Below are 18431 nucleotides of genomic sequence, written 5' to 3'. Positions count from 1 at the left end.
CCCAGCTCCTCAATTACTCTCCATGTCTAGCCCACATGACAGCAGTGGATGGGCGGGGCAGGCCCCTGAGTGATCCTCCCCCCAGCTCTGAGTGTGGCCCCTGAGTGATCCTCCCCCCCAGCTCTGAGTGTGACCCCTGAGTGATCCCCCCCCCAGCTCTGAGTGTGGCCCCTGAGTGATCCTCCCCCCCCAGCTCTGAGTGATCCCCCCCCCCAGCTCCTCAATTACTCTCCATGTCTAGCCCACATGACAGCAGTGGATGGGCGGGGCAGGGTCTGTGTAGGAGAGCTTGACAGACGGCGCTCGCAGCCAATAGCAGTCACTGTGTTCGACAAGCTGGGCGTCCAATCAGCGCGGGCTCCAGCAGCTGTCTGTGACAGTCTAGGAATGGGGGAGGGGGAGGGACTTCCGTTGTCAAGGCAAATGTCCGGAGCTGCTGCTCGGTGTTCAGGGGAGTGAGGAGAAGGAGGAGGAGGCTGCCATCACTGAGGCTCTCACACAGGTCAGTGCAGTGCAGGGCCGGGCACAGCGGGGGATACCGGGGCTCACTAGCCATGGCTGTAGGGGGGCTGCTGGGGATGGGGCTCACTAGCCATGGCTGGAGGGGGGGCTGCTGGGGATGGGGCTCACTAGCCATGGCTGGAGGGGGGGCTGCTGGGGATGGGGCTCACTAGCCATGGCTGGAGGGGGGGCTGCTGGGGATGGGGCTCACTAGCCATGGCTGGAGGGGGGCTGCTGGGGATGGGGCTCACTAGCCATGGCTGAGGATGGGGCACACTAGCCATGGCTGGAGAGGGGCTGCTGGGGATGGGGCTCACTAGCCATGGCTGGGGATGGGGGCTGCTGGGGATGGGGCTCACTAGCCATGGCTGGGGATGGGGGCTGCTGGGGATGGGGCTCACTAGCCATGGCTGGAGGGGGGGCTGCTGGGGATGGGGCACACAGGAGCCATGGCTGGGGGGGGGGCTGTTGGGGATGGGGCACACAGGAGCCATGGCTGGGGGGGGGGGCTGTTGGGGATGGGGCACACAGGAGCCATGGCTGGGGGGGGGGGCTGTTGGGGATGGGGCACACAGGAGCCATGGCTGGGGGGGGGGGCTGTTGGGGATGGGGCACACAGGAGCCATGGCTGGGGGGGGGGGGCTGTTGGGGATGGGGCACACAGGAGCCATGGCTGGGGGGGGGGGGCTGTTGGGGATGGGGCACACAGGAGCCATGGCTGGAGGGGGGGGGGGGCTGTTGGGGATGGGGCACACAGGAGCCATGGCTGGAGGGGGGGGGGGGCTGTTGGGGATGGGGCACACAGGAGCCATGGCTGGAGGGGGGGGGGGCTGTTGGGGATGGGGCACACAGGAGCCATGGCTGGAGGGGGGGGGGGCTGTTGGGGATGGGGCACACAGGAGCCATGGCTGGAGGGGGGGGGGCTGTTGGGGATGGGGCGCTGTTGGGGATGGGGCACACAGGAGCCATGGCTGGAGGGGGGGGGCTGTTGGGGATGGGGCACACAGGAGCCATGGCTGGAGGGGGGGGGGCTGTTGGGGATGGGGCACACAGGAGCCATGGCTGGAGGGGGGGGGGCTGTTGGGGATGGGGCACACAGGAGCCATGGCTGGAGGGGGGGGGGGCTGTTGGGGATGGGGCACACAGGAGCCATGGCTGGAGGGGGGGGGGGGCTGTTGGGGATGGGGCACACAGGAGCCATGGCTGGAGGGGGGGGGGCTGTTGGGGATGGGGCACACAGGAGCCATGGCTGGAGGGGGGGGGGCTGTTGGGGATGGGGCACACAGGAGCCATGGCTGGAGGGGGGGGGGGCTGTTGGGGATGGGGCACACAGGAGCCATGGCTGGAGGGGGGGGGGGGCTGTTGGGGATGGGGCACACAGGAGCCATGGCTGGAGGGGGGGGGGGCTGTTGGGGATGGGGCACACAGGAGCCATAACTGGAGGGGGGCTGCTGAGGATGGGGCTCACTAACCATGGCTGGAGGGTGACTGCTGGGGATGGGGTAAACAGGAGCCGTGACTGGAGGGTGGCTGCTTAGGATTGGGCACACAGTAGCTGGAGGGTGGCTGCTGGGGATGGATCTGTCACCATCTTGGAGACTGTAATATATGGTGTCAGTGCAGAGCTGGCCACAAGTCACCTGCTGCTAGAACTAAGAATCCCATGATGCTCTGCCATCCTTAATATTAGCAAAGCATAATGACAGTTATTCCAGCTGTTGATCTACTCTGTGCATGTCCCTATGTTGCAGGGATGAGTGCTTTTAAGGCAGTGAAAGCTGACTCTTAGCCATCCAGGTATTGTGGAGCATGTTTCCAGCTGTGCTGCATCATGGGAAATGTAGTCTTACTAGAGCGGGAGTGACCAAGGTAGCTGTGCATTCTGGGTAACGTAGGGCTCACCAGCAGGTATGGCAACCTTTGAGTAGCATCATGGAAAAGGCAGTGCCCAAAAACCTATCACATTATTCCAGTGTACCATGGGAACACTGGTCCATCCATGGTGGCGGTGCCAAACCTGTCAAAACATCAAGGGAAATATAGGCCGCAACAGCTGTGCTATCAAGTCGTAGCTGAGCATTATGGGAAATGCATTTCTTAAAATATGGAATACTGATCTGGATGTCTTAATAAACATAGTGTACACCATCTGAAGTGCTGGTCAGCTATCATTAGGTTACAGGCACTCCAGATGCATGGATGTTGACTTCTATGATGCTGGCTATGCATCATGAGAGATATAGCTCACTGCATCCTTGTGGCCAGAGGTTGTTTACACTAGGCATTTTTTTTTTACGCAGCAGGAAGCAATGTTTTGTATAGTTGACTCATGAGAATTCACAGCCAGAGGTTGGCTTTGCTTGTAATATGGTTAATGACATGTTGGCACTGGCTGAGCCTTTTGGGAGTTGTGTAGCCTATTTTGAATGTGCTGATAACCTAGTGACCGATTAGATGTTATTGTTGGCAATGTTTGGGCTGTTTTTTAATTGTCCATATTATTGATTATCATATCTTTAACCGTTATACCTACATAATGTCTGCAGTGCAGCGGTGTGTTTACAAATATTTTTTACGCTAGTTGCATTAACCTTTTGATATTACTCCTGTTCAGTTGCATGCACTTGTACAGCTACGTGACTGCACTGGTTTGTGTGTTTGTGTTTTTTTGTTTGTTTGATTTATACATGATGCTTGTTACATGAGACTATTGCTTCTATTAGGCATGAGATTAAATTACAAGCATATTGCAGGAAGGTGTATACATGGTAATTTAATCCAAAGTATAGTTTAAATAATTGCAGGTGTGTGACAGTTTCCAAATATAGGTACATCCAGTATATGACACATTAATGGGATGTGTAAACATGTAGATTTGTAGACAGCAATTCCTTTATAGTTTATTTTAACCATATTATGGATTATAGAGAACTGAAAATGGATCAACAAATTGTGGCATAAAATAGCCAAGCTGTGAATATAGCCGAGTTGGGACATTTTTTTCCCAAATCCTGCATTTTTCCAGTATACCATATATTATATTGTATTACCCACTAATCTAGGAAAATGGAATTGGAATTTTGGCCAAAAAAGTCAAATTGGAAACATTCTCCAAACATTTTCTTTCCACTTCAGCTGTTATGTTGGGAAAACTCCAAATTCCGTTTGCAATTCACTGCAGTCATTGGATTAGTGCATAAGCCTCATAATATTTCTAGAGTAAAATAAATGGTGCATACAGGCAATGCAGGAAATATGACATGAGAGACATATATATTATTTATTCAATCTGGCTTGTGAATAGCTTGTGATTTTCTTTTTCTCAATAGGAGAAAAGGCAAGTGTCTACATAATGTTATATTTTTTTTACAAACGAATATTTGTATACTTGCCCCCTTACAGAAGGTACTTAAAATGTTCATGTCTTTTTAATGGAGAGATATAGCATACTCTTCATCGATTTTAGCAAATTGCAGTTTTTAAGTGTGACATTTTATATAATAAAATGAGCCATATTTCTGGTGAAATGATTTTGTAGAGAGTGTTCGAACTGTGTCACAATCATGCAGTCACACTCTGTTGCTAAAAAAGAAAGAAGGAAAGGGTGCGCCTTAAAGGAGTGATATTGTAAAAAACACTTTTTATATGAATAAATAATATAATATAGTCCAAGTAACTTAACACTAGTCTAGAATAGTGTGATCCACAGCAGTAGAGAGAGTTCTTTGTGGAACAGCAAATGGGATGGGTAATCACGATTGTAGGCTTGTAATTCAATGGAACATAAAAGAAAAGACTCCAATAGTACAGAATATAGATGCACTTGGATAATGCTGTGGATCACACTATTCTGGACTAGTGTTAAAAGTTACTTGGACTATATTATATTAGTTATTCATATAAAGTGGGTTTTTTTTTTTTCAATATCACTCCTTTTTAAGGTGCACCCTTTCCTTCTTTCTTTCTTTTTTATTACACTTATTTTGAGGGGACCCCTCTCCATTTAGGTGTGCTGCCTATACCCTTTAAACAAGATACTTCCTGTGTCGGAATAGTGCTTACCCTACTTTGATTATTTACACTCTGTTGCTACCATGGTCTGTCATTCTTCCAAGGTTGATTTTATGTATACCATTATAGGGACACTATTCACCAGAACAACTACAGCTTAATGAGTATAGTATGTCCCTGCAGGCTTTTTAATGTAAGCAGAGAAAAGGCAGTGTTTACTTTACTGCCTATGGACACCTCCAGTGGCAGTCAGTTAGACGGGCCTCTGGATGGAGCCGCTGAACTTTCTCCATATGCTTTATTGAAGCAGTGCTGTTTTGTCGCGCATGCACTATATCCTATATGAAATCATTGGATTGCCTGAGATCATAAAATTTGATGACCTCAGCCAAGACCGGACTCCTTCTGATGCTGGGAAAACAGCTGAGTAAATCACCTTTTTAACCGAAGGGAATAGGGGCCAGAACCTAAATAGCTATTTTAGAACTATAGTGTTGGGAATATACAGATTGTCACCTTTTTAAAATTCAATTTCAGATCAATTAATTGCTCATGGTGCTTTGAGTCAGCCTTTAAGTGGGGCTTTAGGTGAGTTTTTCTGTTTGTATGGCAGAATTCCTTGTGAGGATTACATTTTCATTTCCATTCCATTGAAGTCTGCTTTATGTGGTGATGGCATTTTCATATCACTCGTTCCTACCTGTAGCCAGTGAGATTATGTTGATGAGCTGTTATCTGCATCATAGGATTATCAGCTAAGGAAATATGATAGCATTGGTTTGAAAAGCATTATGATTGTTGACAGACTTTTACAATATTTACCAGCTTCCAGATTGACAAATAAAATCGAATTACACTGAAACTAAGCTGGAAATAAATTGGCTCCAAAATGCTCTAAATTATGCCTGAATTGGACATGAATAGCTCGTGAATGTTTTTTTTTTTTTTTTTTTTTTATTCCAGCAAAAATCCCAAACTTATCCATGAAACATTTTTTTTTTTTTTTCGGTTTCAATTTATTTCTGACTAAATTTGGAGGTCGTTTTTTAAATGGATGATAAAAGCTGACAATATTTATACCAAGTTCATAAATAAGACACTTTTCTGAATACTTTGATACATTGTCTCCTGTAGGTTTGGTCCTCACAGGCAGAAACGAGATCTTGTATGCTTTCTGGGGTATTGCTACTGAGTTCCAAGGTCCTTACAAGAGACGGTGGCCATGGCTGAAAGAGGACCCAGCAATTTTCTGTCTGTCGCACTTTAGTTAGGTGTGTTGGGATGTGGTCATGTGACAACTCTGGTGCATTAGGAGTATGCTGAAGCACATCAGTGTTCTATACACCTTTTTATATGGATACAACTCATGTGTAAAAGTAGTTTTACAACCAGTGTTTTTGACTGAAACAGTCTCTATAAACTTAATTCCAGAAATTGGATCAAAAAGTCTGTTAACAAGTAAAAGTGTATTTTTTGAGTAAATTATATTTGATTTATTTTAGCGAACAACATGGAAACCTGTCTACATGTTGTGCACCCCTTCCCCTCCGTCTACCTACCCTGTTTCCAGTTTTGTTCTGAATGCTGTGGCAGGCAGCCCTCAGTCAAGTTATACAGCCAGGCCGCGGAATCCAGTTAGCAGTGTAGTATTGTCAGCAGGTGAGATATTTGACATATATTATTTATTTTAATCAGGAAGCCATTGGGACAATGTATAGCCGGCCGCTTTAACCCTTGGTATTCTATCACCAGCCTCACATACTTGAAATACCAAGTGATTTTCGCAGCTATTTTTCTCTTAAACCATTTTTGAACAGGACACGGTCTTACAACATTCATGTCTTACGACAAAGATTCCTTATTAATTTAGTGTTTGTAGCTTCTTCTGGACCGTTATATTCCATACTGTGCAATGTCATTTGCAATATCTCTCCTAGATCCCACAGCCCAACCCCTCTCCTGACACTCAGTGCAGAAGTAAACTTCCTTGTTAGCCTATTCAATGTTTATTGTAAATAACGTAATGCTAACCTACCCCTGATGCGCTCAGCCAGGAGCTGCCAACCATATGCGTATTGGCTACTGCAGAAATCCACTTTAGCATTAGCCAAGTGTCGTGAACATTACACACACCATAACCTCTGAGTCAAACCATTTGGTAACGGTTTGACTGGTTACATGGCATCCACTGGATGCTATATTCAGCCTCCACTGCGCCCAGGAAGCTCTTTGCTTAAGTTGAGAAAGATGCGGGGACGACGATACGATGGCACTGCTTGCACCATAACACTACAGTGTGGTGGATACTAAAATGTTTAGAGAGCCCCTTTTAAGTCTTTCATCTTATCATAGCAAATAGGGTAAATTAACCACCTCTGATCATTTCTTGTAATTGAATGCACTGGGCAGACCACTGGCATTCAAAGGGTTAGTAATCTGTGTACTTGGTTAAGTATAAGTAAGCAACACGTCTATTGCTGGTGAAATCCTTTTGAACTAAACAGTACTTTTTGAGGAACATGTGCAGAGAGGGTGGTGGCTGCTTAAATGTTTCCCAGTCCAGTTTATTCTTGCCTTTGCATGTCCTCGAGTTTCCATTACGGTGATTGTAATGCTAATATATTGTTATTTTTTTATTCAGTCATTTTTGGGTTGGGATGGCCAGGATTGTTTGTTTTTTAAATGTTACAACGAACATAAATCTTCATAATGTGTATTCGGTAAGAAGGTTTTCATGTTAAAGGGGCACTATCACAAAATGTTCTTTGTTTAAAACTTTATTCTCATTAAGTAATTTTATTTTTATCAACCGATGTATAATACGCTACCCTCGAGTACCAATTGAAGATCTGTATATATGGGGTAGATGTCCATCTTGAAACCGCATCTCAGCCCCCAACCCTCCCCCTTGCTGTTTGAAAAAAAGTTGCTGAGAGTATGTGAAGTCATAGTCAAGTCAGTATTGGTTTTGCAGTAACTTCCAGCTTTCTACTGAGTCCGAAAGAGGAAAGTGCCTTTTAAATCTCTGATGCTGTAAGAAGAAATAGAAAGATATAGTAAGAAATGGCCTCCTCTTGTAGCATATCCTCATCCTTCTCCTCCAGTATCCACAGCATGATTCAGGAAGAAGTCTCTCTCTTTTTTTTTTTTTTTGTCAATCTTTGTTTTATTGAAGCATTGAGTGAGGGTTACAGAAAGGAAGAAAAGGAAATATACATGTCTGGTAATTGATGCAAATGTACAGTGAAGAAAAAACAACATTGTATATTCCCATGGGTGGCTGCTTCATTTTATAGGTTAATGTGAGTCGCCTAGTCTAGTGGGAATCCAATGATTAAATAAGAACATACAGGCTGAACTATACAGGCTAAAGCTGGCCTGTGGAGACTAAATAAAAACAAGGTAAACAAAAGTAATCAAAAGTATTCTAGCCCAACAGTGGGATGTACAGTAATAGCAATGAATGCAGTGTAAATATGCAGGAAATCCCGTGCAGTGTTTACAGTCTGACTGGTAGCGTGTTATCTCGTGAAATGACGTTGACCTCCGCCTAAGGCACCATTTATCATACTAGTCTTAAGACATATTATCAGTAACATATAAATGCGTTAAATCTAGAGCAGGCCCATCAAGTGGCTACTGCCTAACCTGTTACGCATGTACAAGAGCCTGTAGCTCAGTGTTTAAGGCGCTAGCCAAGCCGCACATATGTTATAGAATTGTGACATGGTTATAGTAGAGTAAATTAACACACAGCAGGGCTGAATTATCGTTCATGAAACCCGCTATGCTGTGGTATGAGGCCGTGCAAATGCGATAGGGTATGCGGATATGCTGTGCTCACGGGGTACAAGATCTGCATAAGTAAACTGGTTAGGCTAACTGGTTTAGGCAGTGTTATAGCATATTACTTGCGTGTCAAGAAACCCTATAGGGTCGTGCTGGGCTGGTCAATGGAGGCAATGTACAGGAACAAACTTAAGGAACTCAATAGGCATTGTTAAAAATTTACTTCCCAAGTCCTAGCTAAGCGCTAGTCATGTCGCCAGGCTGTAGCCGACATGTCCGTTAGTGTCTATCAATGGGCTCAGCCCACTCCGCAGGGTATGAGTGCTGTTCGGCTGCCGGGGGCTCGTCTGCTGTGCCTCGGGGTGGTAGCCTCGTGGAGCTCTGCCATGTCAGAGGTCCATTCCGGTCTGCAGATGTGTCTTCTCCGATGGTGAGGTCGGCTGATTTTCGTCGATGCTGCGGTGTCACTGTGCTCAGGGATCGCCTGTCTTCGGCCTGAGGCCTTGGTAGGTGCTCGAGCCCGTTTGCCATTGATCCCATCAACAGGATCGTGGGCCCAGGGTTCCGCCGGATTCCGATCTTTTCCCTGGGTATATGGCAGGCTATGGAGGAGTTCCTCCAGATGAGCGCCCAGCTCGGGTCGGTTATGGTGCTGTGACGGCGGGTGGCTGGAAGACCGTCCGTGCCTCCCATCCATGTGGTCCGCCATTCAGGTAGGCCGCTGTGAGTATTTCTGGTCGCGGATAGTGGACGGTGCTCCTCAGTCGCTTATAAGAGTTCCCCTTCAGTGTGCGATTTAGGTTTAAGTGCTTAAGCCTCAGTTTAGCGGTTTCTGAGCTGTCTTTTTGCAGATTTCGCTTTGATTGTGTGAGGAGCTCCCCTCAAACACGTCCGTCGGCCATGTTAGCTAGGCCCCGCCCCCCAAAAAACCGAAGTCTCTCTTTTAAACCCCCCTAGTGGTAACAACATCTTCCTATTGTGAGACTGAAAAATGGGCTGGGACTAAACTTGACAGGCAGAGGACATGGAAGCAATGCCTTTTTTACGTTCTACTCTTATCTCTGTAAAAACTCATTTTGAAACGTTTGAATTGCCTATTGCCAGGTCTGCATTCCCATAGATAATTTCTGGTCATGACTTTATAACCACTCCCAATGCTGCAGGAGTTGAGAATAAATAAACATGCACCCACATTTACCATCCACATTTGTAGAGAGTCGTGGTACGTTACAGCTTAAGTTATCAGATCGGTATTAAAGGACCACTATAGGCACCCAGACCACTTCAGCTTAATGAAGTGGTCTGGGTGCCAGGTCCAGCTAGGATTAACCCTTTCTGCTGTAAACATAGCAGTTTCAGAGAAACTGCTATGTCTACATATGGTTTAATCCAGCCTCTAGTGGCTGTCTCATTGACAGCCGCTAGAGGCGCTTCTCACTGTGATTTTCACAGTGAGAAGACGCCAGCGTCCATAGGAAAGCATAGGGAATGCTTTCCTATGGACTGGCTGAATGCGTGCACGGCTCATGCCTCGCATGCGCATTCAGCCGATGATGTTAAAAGGAGGTGGAGAGTCCCCACCGCCGAGGGAGCCCGACAGTGGAGAAAAGGTATGTGTTTAACCCCTTCCTCCCCCTAGAGCCCGGCGGGAGAGGGACCCTAAGGGTGGGGGGGGGGGACCTAGAGTCCCTATAGAGCCAGGAAAAACTAGTGTTTTCCTGGCACTACAGTGGTCCTTTAAATCGAACATGGCCAATTCTCCTGATTGCTAGATAAATACAGTCTTGTTTTTGTACGTGCGTTTTTTTTGTTGTTTTTTTTTGTCCTTCTTCAAAGTAATTCAATCATAATATATTTTTTGGCATTTGAAGCGACAGTACCACCCAGACAACTATCTATCTTGAACTTAGGCTGTCTATTGACAATCATCAAAAATAAATAAAGCGATCGATAACTGATAAGTCAATTCTGTGTTTTCTTTTTAATAATGACTTTCTATTGTAATTATAGTGCTTTCTATCTGTAGCCATCCTGGGAAATGGTACACAGAGGAAGATCCCACGAGACCACTTATGCCAGAGTAATCTTCTTGCACAACGGGATTGAATTTACATTGTTCATTGTTGAGAGCATTTTTATCCTCTGTACTATAAACTTAAAACAAGGAAAAAAAAAAAATACAACAGCTGGTAGCTGGTTTTTAATTATGAATGTATATGTCAGGTCTACTTTATTAACGCAGTGTCATGCTTTTAAGGCCTCTACGGGACTACAACGTTCAACATCCTCTCCTATAATATCATGGTTTATATAAAATGGTTAAAGGTCTTATTAGCAAAGCACTTACATCGTTTTACCAAAAATGGGCAAATTGGAATAATTCTCAAATTCAGCTGTATTTCCTGCTCAACTTTTTTATGAATTCAATTTAGAATTCCCGGTGAATTCCCCCCCAAAAAAGTTACATTTAATGAATAACCCTTGGGCAGCTCTATTGTGCTCCATAATATACCATTCTGTTTTAGGAATAGTCTCCCAACTCCATTCTATCTGTACAGTAGATTTTACTCTCTGCCGATGATTGCCATAGAAACCATAAAACCCAAGCAAGAATATTTAATACGTCTTTCAGTATCACAGCCATGTCTTCTGAAAAACTTTGCTCTGATGGTGTGTGACAGAGGCAGGCATTGAACTAAGAGAAGATAAGTATTTCTGTTTTGCTACGATACCGAGCTAAGCTACCTAAGGCCCTCTTTCTTTTTTAAAAATGATTTTCTTTCTTTTTTTTTTCTTTTAATCCCCGTGGCTAAAAGTCTTGAGTAGTTCAGTAGCTGATAACACCGGCTGCTTGCAGGAAGCAATGTCTTTATTGTATTTGTTTTTCCTTTTCTCAGTGGAATGATAGTCTGCTTAATGCCCAAGAGCTCTAAATGCATAAATGAGGAGAAATTAGTTTAAATGATTAAAGTGCTTAATGAAGATGCTGCCTGTTATAAATATTCTCTTTGGGACTGAGATTGAAACTCTGTGCATGTCAGACTGTGATTGTGATCTTTCTTGCAGGGGAGGTTAAAGTGCACCTCTCAGGGAAATATTTTGAGATGGCAAATTGTAGCTAATGCAGTTTTATCAACTGCAGAAAGTGTATAGTTCCAATGCTATCTAACACTTTAGATCCTAGCTCATTGTTGGCTGTGCTTGACACTTTCAAAGTTTGAACGAACTCGCATGACTCAGTCAGCCTTACGCTGGATAGGAACACACTGGTTCTAGCATACTCCAAAATGTCGTTTAACAGAATTCTGTGATGCTGCTGCTGCGTTCAGCTTTGGCACCCGTGTTAGTCATTTTATGTGATGAGTGGAACTGTTGCCAACGGCTAATCTACGTATCCCATAAACTCCAGAAGGGCAGGGGTGTAAGGTGCCCTGTCTATTATCTATAGTAAATTGTTAAACTTCTTGCCTGGTGTCCAGGTAAGTTCCTTTGTGTGGAGTTAAAAGTTTCTGATGGGAGCTTAGGACAGCCAGCTCCTTAGTGGAGAGTGTCAGCTGATCCCACTCAGCCAATAAGCAAAGCCATGCGCACTGCTGAGCATAGCTCAATGACGGAAGCTCCTGCTGTTAGAAAGGGAGTGATGGCTGCATAGTGGACCCCCATGTAAGAAGTCAACCTATTGGCACAGGGCTTGACAAATTTGTTTGGAATCTAGGAGCCAACTTAAAAGAAAAATGCAGTTCTTAAATTAACACTATAGTCACCAGAACCACTCCAGCTTAATGTAGTTGGTCTGGTGTCTATAGCCTGTCCCTGCAGGCTTTTCAATGTAAACACTGCCTTTAGGCTGGCTGGCTTTGCATGTATAGGACAGTAGATGGTGGAACAGACCGAATCAGTGCTACCGTATATACTTGTTTATAAGTTGAGAAATTTTAGTCGTAAACTTCATTTTAAAACCCAGTCGACTTATCCACGGTCAGTGCTAGTTTAGAATTCCGACTCCCGAACGCCATTCTCCTAGCTGTTCGGGAAGTCGAATGGGCAGGGGTACAAGTTTCAGCGGGGTTCGCGGGCTTGCGTAGCCGACTCAGAGATCCATGCCGTCAACGGCCTTGTACCGCTGCCTGCGTTCAGGAGTCAAGATTGTTTGAACACGTGCGTTCGTATATGCGAATGACGGCCACCCAGGGAATGCTTGTTTGTGGTTAACAAGGGTGGTTGGTGATTACGAGATGTTAACAAGGGGGGCCATACAGAGTCTGTTCGGTAACCGAACAGAAGGGGAACAATTCCATTTGAATGCAGAACCCTAGACCACGAGTCATAGCATATTTCACAATTGATGGTCAAAAACTGCACTCGACTTATAGACTCGTGTATACGGTAGGTAGAACAAAGAACTACTTGAATATCTCGAGGGCTTTGTGGTTCTATATTTGGAAGAGGGGCAATCCCGTTTCTCATGCCCTCAGAGGTGAATAGTGTTTACACCAGGGTTGTCCAACCTGCGGCCCCCAGGTGTTGCTGAACTACAACTCCCATGATTCCCTGGCTATCTGTTTCATTGAAAGAATCATGGGAGGTGTAGTCCAGCCACATCTGGGGGGGGGGGGGGGGGGGGATTGGGCGCAGGTTGGACAGCCCTGGTTTACACCATGATCCTGTAGACCTGTGCAGTTGTTTGGTAAGGAACTGTTGGACTCCACCCCCAGGGTCTCTCCTCTTTCCCACCATTTTTTCCCTCTCTGTCTCTCTTGTAGTACTGGTAGTACTCAACCAAGATTATGGTGTATATTTAACCAGCTGTAATCCTTGTCCTGCTTAGAGTACACATCATTTTCAAATGTGTGGACTATCTTTATTTTTATTTTTTTGTTTCTGGCGTTTAAACATTCTTAAATAAAGATTGTAAAAAAAAAAAAAAAGGAAAAGTAAATAAAACTGCGTAATAGATTGCAATAGGTTGGTCGTATTACAATCTATTATCACTTCTTCAGCCAAGAAAAGAAAACCTTGGCAGGCCTGTTGCTGCTAACAGAACTGTTCCAGCACTTAATTTCCTTTTGTGTTATTTTAAAATATAACTGCATGGTTTTAATCAAGTGCTTTTCTGTTCCACAGTGTAACATTTAACCCAGTGAGGAATTGCCATACTAACTAACTAGACTTTTTAAAAACAAGTTTGTGACCAATTGCTGCTTAACCTAACTTGCCTGACTCCTTGTCACCCAGAGCAGTCACAGCAGCAGGGAAGTTAGGTTGAGCAGCAGTTGGTCAGATAACCTCCCCCCCCCCCCCTTTTTTTTTGTTGTTGTTTTTTTGTCCATTTGGGTAGTGGAGGGTCTCTTTAAGCCAATACATTTTCTGTGAAATGTATAGCTTAAAGGTTTAGAAAATTACTTTTTCAGACAAGTTTTTTTTTAGATTGCATTACCATGGTCTAACCAATGTTAATTACCCATGGTTTTTTTTTTTTTTTTTTTCTCCCATCATTTTACTGTGTTCTAAGGACTTGGTGGTCCTTCCTGTCGGTGTTCTTAATACCATTTTTGAGCCTAAATCAATGTTTTGTTAAATCAGCTATGCAAACTGCACAGAGCAGGTTCACTAGTTAAAGGACATTGATATAGAATCAGAGAATTGGAGCATCCAATATAGAAACAGATGTGCATACGGTAATCACAAAGCGGTGCTCTGGTAGACGTAATGACACAGCCCGGTCTGGTACACAGACCGGGTACACAGCCCGGTCAGCTGTGTCTGACACAGCCCTGGTACACAGCCCGGTCAGCGGGAATGCTAAAAGGAAGAATAATACAAATTAGGGGAGTTGAAGCTTTTTTGAATCCATTTTGTGTGTTGAGTTGTTGACCCAGCCTGAAGGTTTGCAAAATAAGAGATACAATATATGTGCAACCTTTTTTTTTTTATTTATTTAAAAAAAAAATGAATGCCCAATTATTATTGTAAACAAAGGACGAATAACACTTGATAAAGTAAATAAGATTTACATTCGTTGTGTCCCTGTGAACAGCAGTCTATACCCTAAATAACTGTTTCATGCATTGTTTTGTGTGCTATTCTTCCTATGTTAAAATACCTTGCTGTAAGCACCATAACAACGACAGCATGTTGTAGTGATTATGGTGTCAGGGTATGTAGTTAAACCTTTTGAGAATGGATTAACAACTTACCTGGAGTCTGCTGAGCCCTGGTTGACTCCTCTACTGGAGCTGGAAGCTCCTGCAGGGAGTTTCCTTTAGCTCCGCCGATCTAAGCCTTGCTGTGCAGGACGACTCATTAGTGGAGGGTGTCTGCTGAGCGCTCTTAGCCAAGGAGCACCTTCATGCACTGCCAGACCTAACACAGTTCCTGGAGCTACTGGCTACAGAGGAGGTGGCAGTGGGTGCTTGGTGGACCGCAGGTAAGTTGTCAAAGCGTTCTATGAGAATTTGACTACTTACCATGGGAGGATATCGGGGCACGCCTGGCAACATAACCTTTACAGCTATTTGTGGTGAAGGGTGTAAACTTTACATTGGTGGTATTGTGTTTTTTTTCTTTCGTAAGGGGACGATCTTTAACATAATGGGATTTACTTACAAACAAACAATAAAATTAATTCATAATTGCACAGTTAATGCAAAAATAGTCACAAAGTGACTAGCTGAGTTGCAGAATTTTCAAATCTATAATTTCTTTGCCTAAACAATAATAATATAAAAGTATTTTGTTTCTAAATACTTTTATATTTTAAAAATATTTTATAATTTCTTGATTATTATTTATATGGCGCCATCAGATTCTGTAGCGCTGTACAATGGGATAATGGCCAATACATTGTGGATATCTTCCAGAGTGCACCATTAGAATTATTTCTCTCCATATTGTAAAAATAATTTCACCGATACCAGTCATGGGTAACCTCGGTACCTTTTTGATAATTTTGAACTCCATCCCCCATGATGCTCCGCCAGCCTTGGAAATGTGAATCAGAAACTTGAAAGTCAAAGTTAGCCATCATTGCTTTATACCCTGACTAAATCATTATCTAGCAGAATTTGGAGACTATTATGGTCATTAATATTACTATTAAGTGTGAATTGTAGGGAAATGAAAGTGAATTTTGATTTGAAATAGCCAAATCATTGTAACTTTTTTCAATTCACTTTTAGTTTCAGCCAATTCACACTTTAGTGAATAATCATGTATTTTGTATTCTGCTATATTCTTATTACAGTTATTCCTTTGAAAACAATAGAGCGTGGGTTCATGGAATTAAATCCAGTTTTAGTTTGTGCTCATTATTTTAAAATTACTCTATAGTGTTTCTGATCGGAAAAAAAAATTGGGCCTCACTTCCTGTAAAATAGAACAACACATTTCTAGTGCCAAAAGTCTCTTCCCTGAGTTCGCTTTCTCTGCCCTTGATACATTCCTGTTCTTCGAGTACGTATTATTTACCGCGTTCCACTGCTTTCCGATTGTTCCCAGGATACTCCTACGTCGGTGATTAAAATCATTCATAAACATTCAGCCCAATCTTGCGTAAAATTAGCTCAGTGGGTTGATTCAGTCCGTTAAGCCTTCTATAATTTCCAAGAAAGAGCACACTATTTTTTTTTTTTTTTTACGGCCCCCACTTTTCCTGGAATCAGTGAAAGCAGTGCAGCATTTAACACCTGAGAAACCATAATATATTATTCTGCCTTATTGTTTCACTACAAAGTAAACTTGCAAACACTTAAGAGGGAAAAAATTGTTTAGAAGTTTGAGTATTGGTGATCATTAAATGAATATTCCAGAACCGTTTAAAGTGTTATTTTATTTATTAGTTTTTTTTAAATCCTTTATTATGTTGCTTTTTGTCCGTATGGGCAGTTCAGCTCTTGTAATTTCATGCTTATCGTTCCTTGAAGTGCTAGCGTGTGGATTTTAGCCTATTGTGGTTCGTGAACAGTTGTGTTGGTGCCTTGTTCCCAGCGTGCCATGTATTTCGGGGGGCTCTCGGCGTGGAGGTAAGGAGCAGGAGGTATTGTAATTCTAGTATTGTGTGATGGGGGACTCTAACTCTTCTCTGTTTTCGTCTGTCAGGGACCTCTGGACGTGGCACCGCAGGTAATCTGCTATCGCGGTTGGACGGTGTTTGGTGTCGCAGAGGTCTGTGTAGTATTGATGGAATTCTTTCATTATCCTGTCTAGGAGCTGTTTGGTTTAGTTCTGATTTTTGTGATGTGGCACATGCACCTTTGTTTTTGGAGCATCCCGGCTAGTAAGTGGCCACGTTTGTTTGAGTGTTCATAGAAATGTTTCCATGACTTGCGGATAGTGTGTAGTAGGCCCTGTGATAAAATTTGACAGAGGTTCTGTCTGTTTTTTAGCAGTTCTCTGTATGTTTCATCACACAGGTTATCTTTGTGCTAGCGCTCCAGGAAGGCCACCGTCGGGCCAGTTCCACCGTCCTGCGTTGATGTTCTTTTTTTGCGCTGTGTGCAAGAGGTGGAGCGTAGTAGATGGGAACGACGTTCGGGTGCATTCAAGCCCCATACATTATTGGACCATAGGCGTAGCGGTGTCAGTGTATAGCCTGTGGCCATGGGTTCGATCCAGGTGTTGCCACTGAGGGTGCAGTTGCAGGTCTGTTAGAGGGTGTCTGTAGCGGGATCACTGTTAAACCGTAAAAGTATTAATTATATTTGCATATGTTCCCCGTGGATTAGTGATTTCTTCTGTGTTTGACCTGCTCCCCGTTCGGGAGACCACATTCGAACAAAGCCTGTTCGTCTCCCGAACAGGGACCAGACCAAAACTCCATTTAGAATGTTTAGTTAGAACTTCACACCTTGCTAACGAGGTGTGAACCATAAACCGCAAGGGAAGCCTCTGCGTGTGGCGGCCTGTTTGTTATACGAACGCCATCCAGGGGGAACATTCGCGGATTTCTTCCAATCGGGGACCTTCCTAGTGCCCTTTGAAATGCTCACACCAATCAGAACATTGGCAATTTGCAACATAAGTGTGAAACCGCAAGGGAAGTAATTGAGTGCTTCCCTGGGTGGCTGCTGTTCGTATAGGAGGTAAACATGGGTCTGATCCTTTATTAATAACGGAGGTAACCAATCCGTCCGTGGAGTCGGTGCTCCCTATTCGAGCTGGTGGTAGCTATGTATTTCCCTGCGTCAGGTTGTTAGATATAAGTGGTCTGGGTCCCGTGCTAGGTGAAGCTCGTGTGTGGTTAGGGAAGTGTGGTCAGACGTGGTCTTCTGGGGTCTGATTTGACTCCCGTGGGTCATCCGTCCACCCTGGGTGCGGGTTCCCGGGACTTTAGTTGCGCTTGTCACTATTGCTTCAGAGTCAAATCCACCCTCTTGGTATGTCTGTCTCTCGGATCATCGGGTTTGTGTCCACCTTGTGGGCCAATGTCACCTTCCATGGTCACCCCCACCTTCCACAGGCCAGCCCGCCACTTCCTGTGGTTCTTTTGGTCAGCCAGTCTGCGCATTGTATTGTGTCTCGCTGTCTGTGCAGCATAATTTGGCATGCACCGTCTTATAGTTTAGAAGCTTTATACAGTAATCAATTTTACAGCATTATACAGCGATCATTCCAGGCCTCTTGGCCACCCCCCGGCACCGCGTGAGATCACGGGATTGACTGGTATCTATTATAAACTAGAATCATATTTTTTTTTCTTTAATGCTCCCCATGTGTAACATGTAGCAGTTGACAGTTTTTTTTATTTTTTTTTTGGTTTATTTTTTTTTAACCAGCAAGCAAACACTTTTAAATAAATATACAGACCAAAATAATGACACCAAATTTTTGAAAAGTACATAATAAACATTTTATAGGCCTACAATAAACTTGATCAGATTGCTTTTATGGGCGCACCTCTCACCCAGGGGATTTTTCTTCAGCCTTCTCCCCTCGCCCTCCTGTTTACCCATCTCTGTTTCAGACCAGTCCTCTCATGTCAGAAACAGGGCATTATTGTGCAAGCAGCAGGATAAAGAAAACCAACACCAGTGCCCCTGGACACTCTTTCTTCTCCCCCTGTCCAGATGTTGCAAGGTGAAGAATGTTTCCAGCTGCACATGTATAAATTTGTCAGGCATGCCCAATGCATT

The 18431-nt window shown here is 44.2% G+C and overlaps 1 protein-coding gene across 5 annotated transcripts in view; it reads left to right on the top strand.

Moving 5' to 3' along the window:
• The first annotated feature begins 385 nt into the window (after nucleotides 1–385).
• The window catches only part of WDR37 (WD repeat domain 37), a 129906-nt gene continuing 111860 nt past the window's right edge, over nucleotides 386–18431 (top strand). For 2 of the 5 annotated variants that reach the window (XM_063452654.1, XM_063452651.1), the window contains exon 1: nucleotides 386–502. The gene's annotated coding sequence lies outside the window, so the exon portion shown is untranslated. Of the gene's footprint in view, nucleotides 503–5644; nucleotides 5784–18431 lie in introns of those variants that run through there. The other 3 variants (XM_063452656.1, XM_063452655.1, XM_063452653.1) reach the window with 2 other exon arrangements.

This window comes from Pelobates fuscus, chromosome 4 (assembly GCF_036172605.1).
Source record: "Pelobates fuscus isolate aPelFus1 chromosome 4, aPelFus1.pri, whole genome shotgun sequence".
NCBI lineage: Eukaryota > Metazoa > Chordata > Amphibia > Anura > Pelobatidae > Pelobates > Pelobates fuscus.
This window is presented reverse-complemented; position numbering and strand designations above follow the sequence as displayed.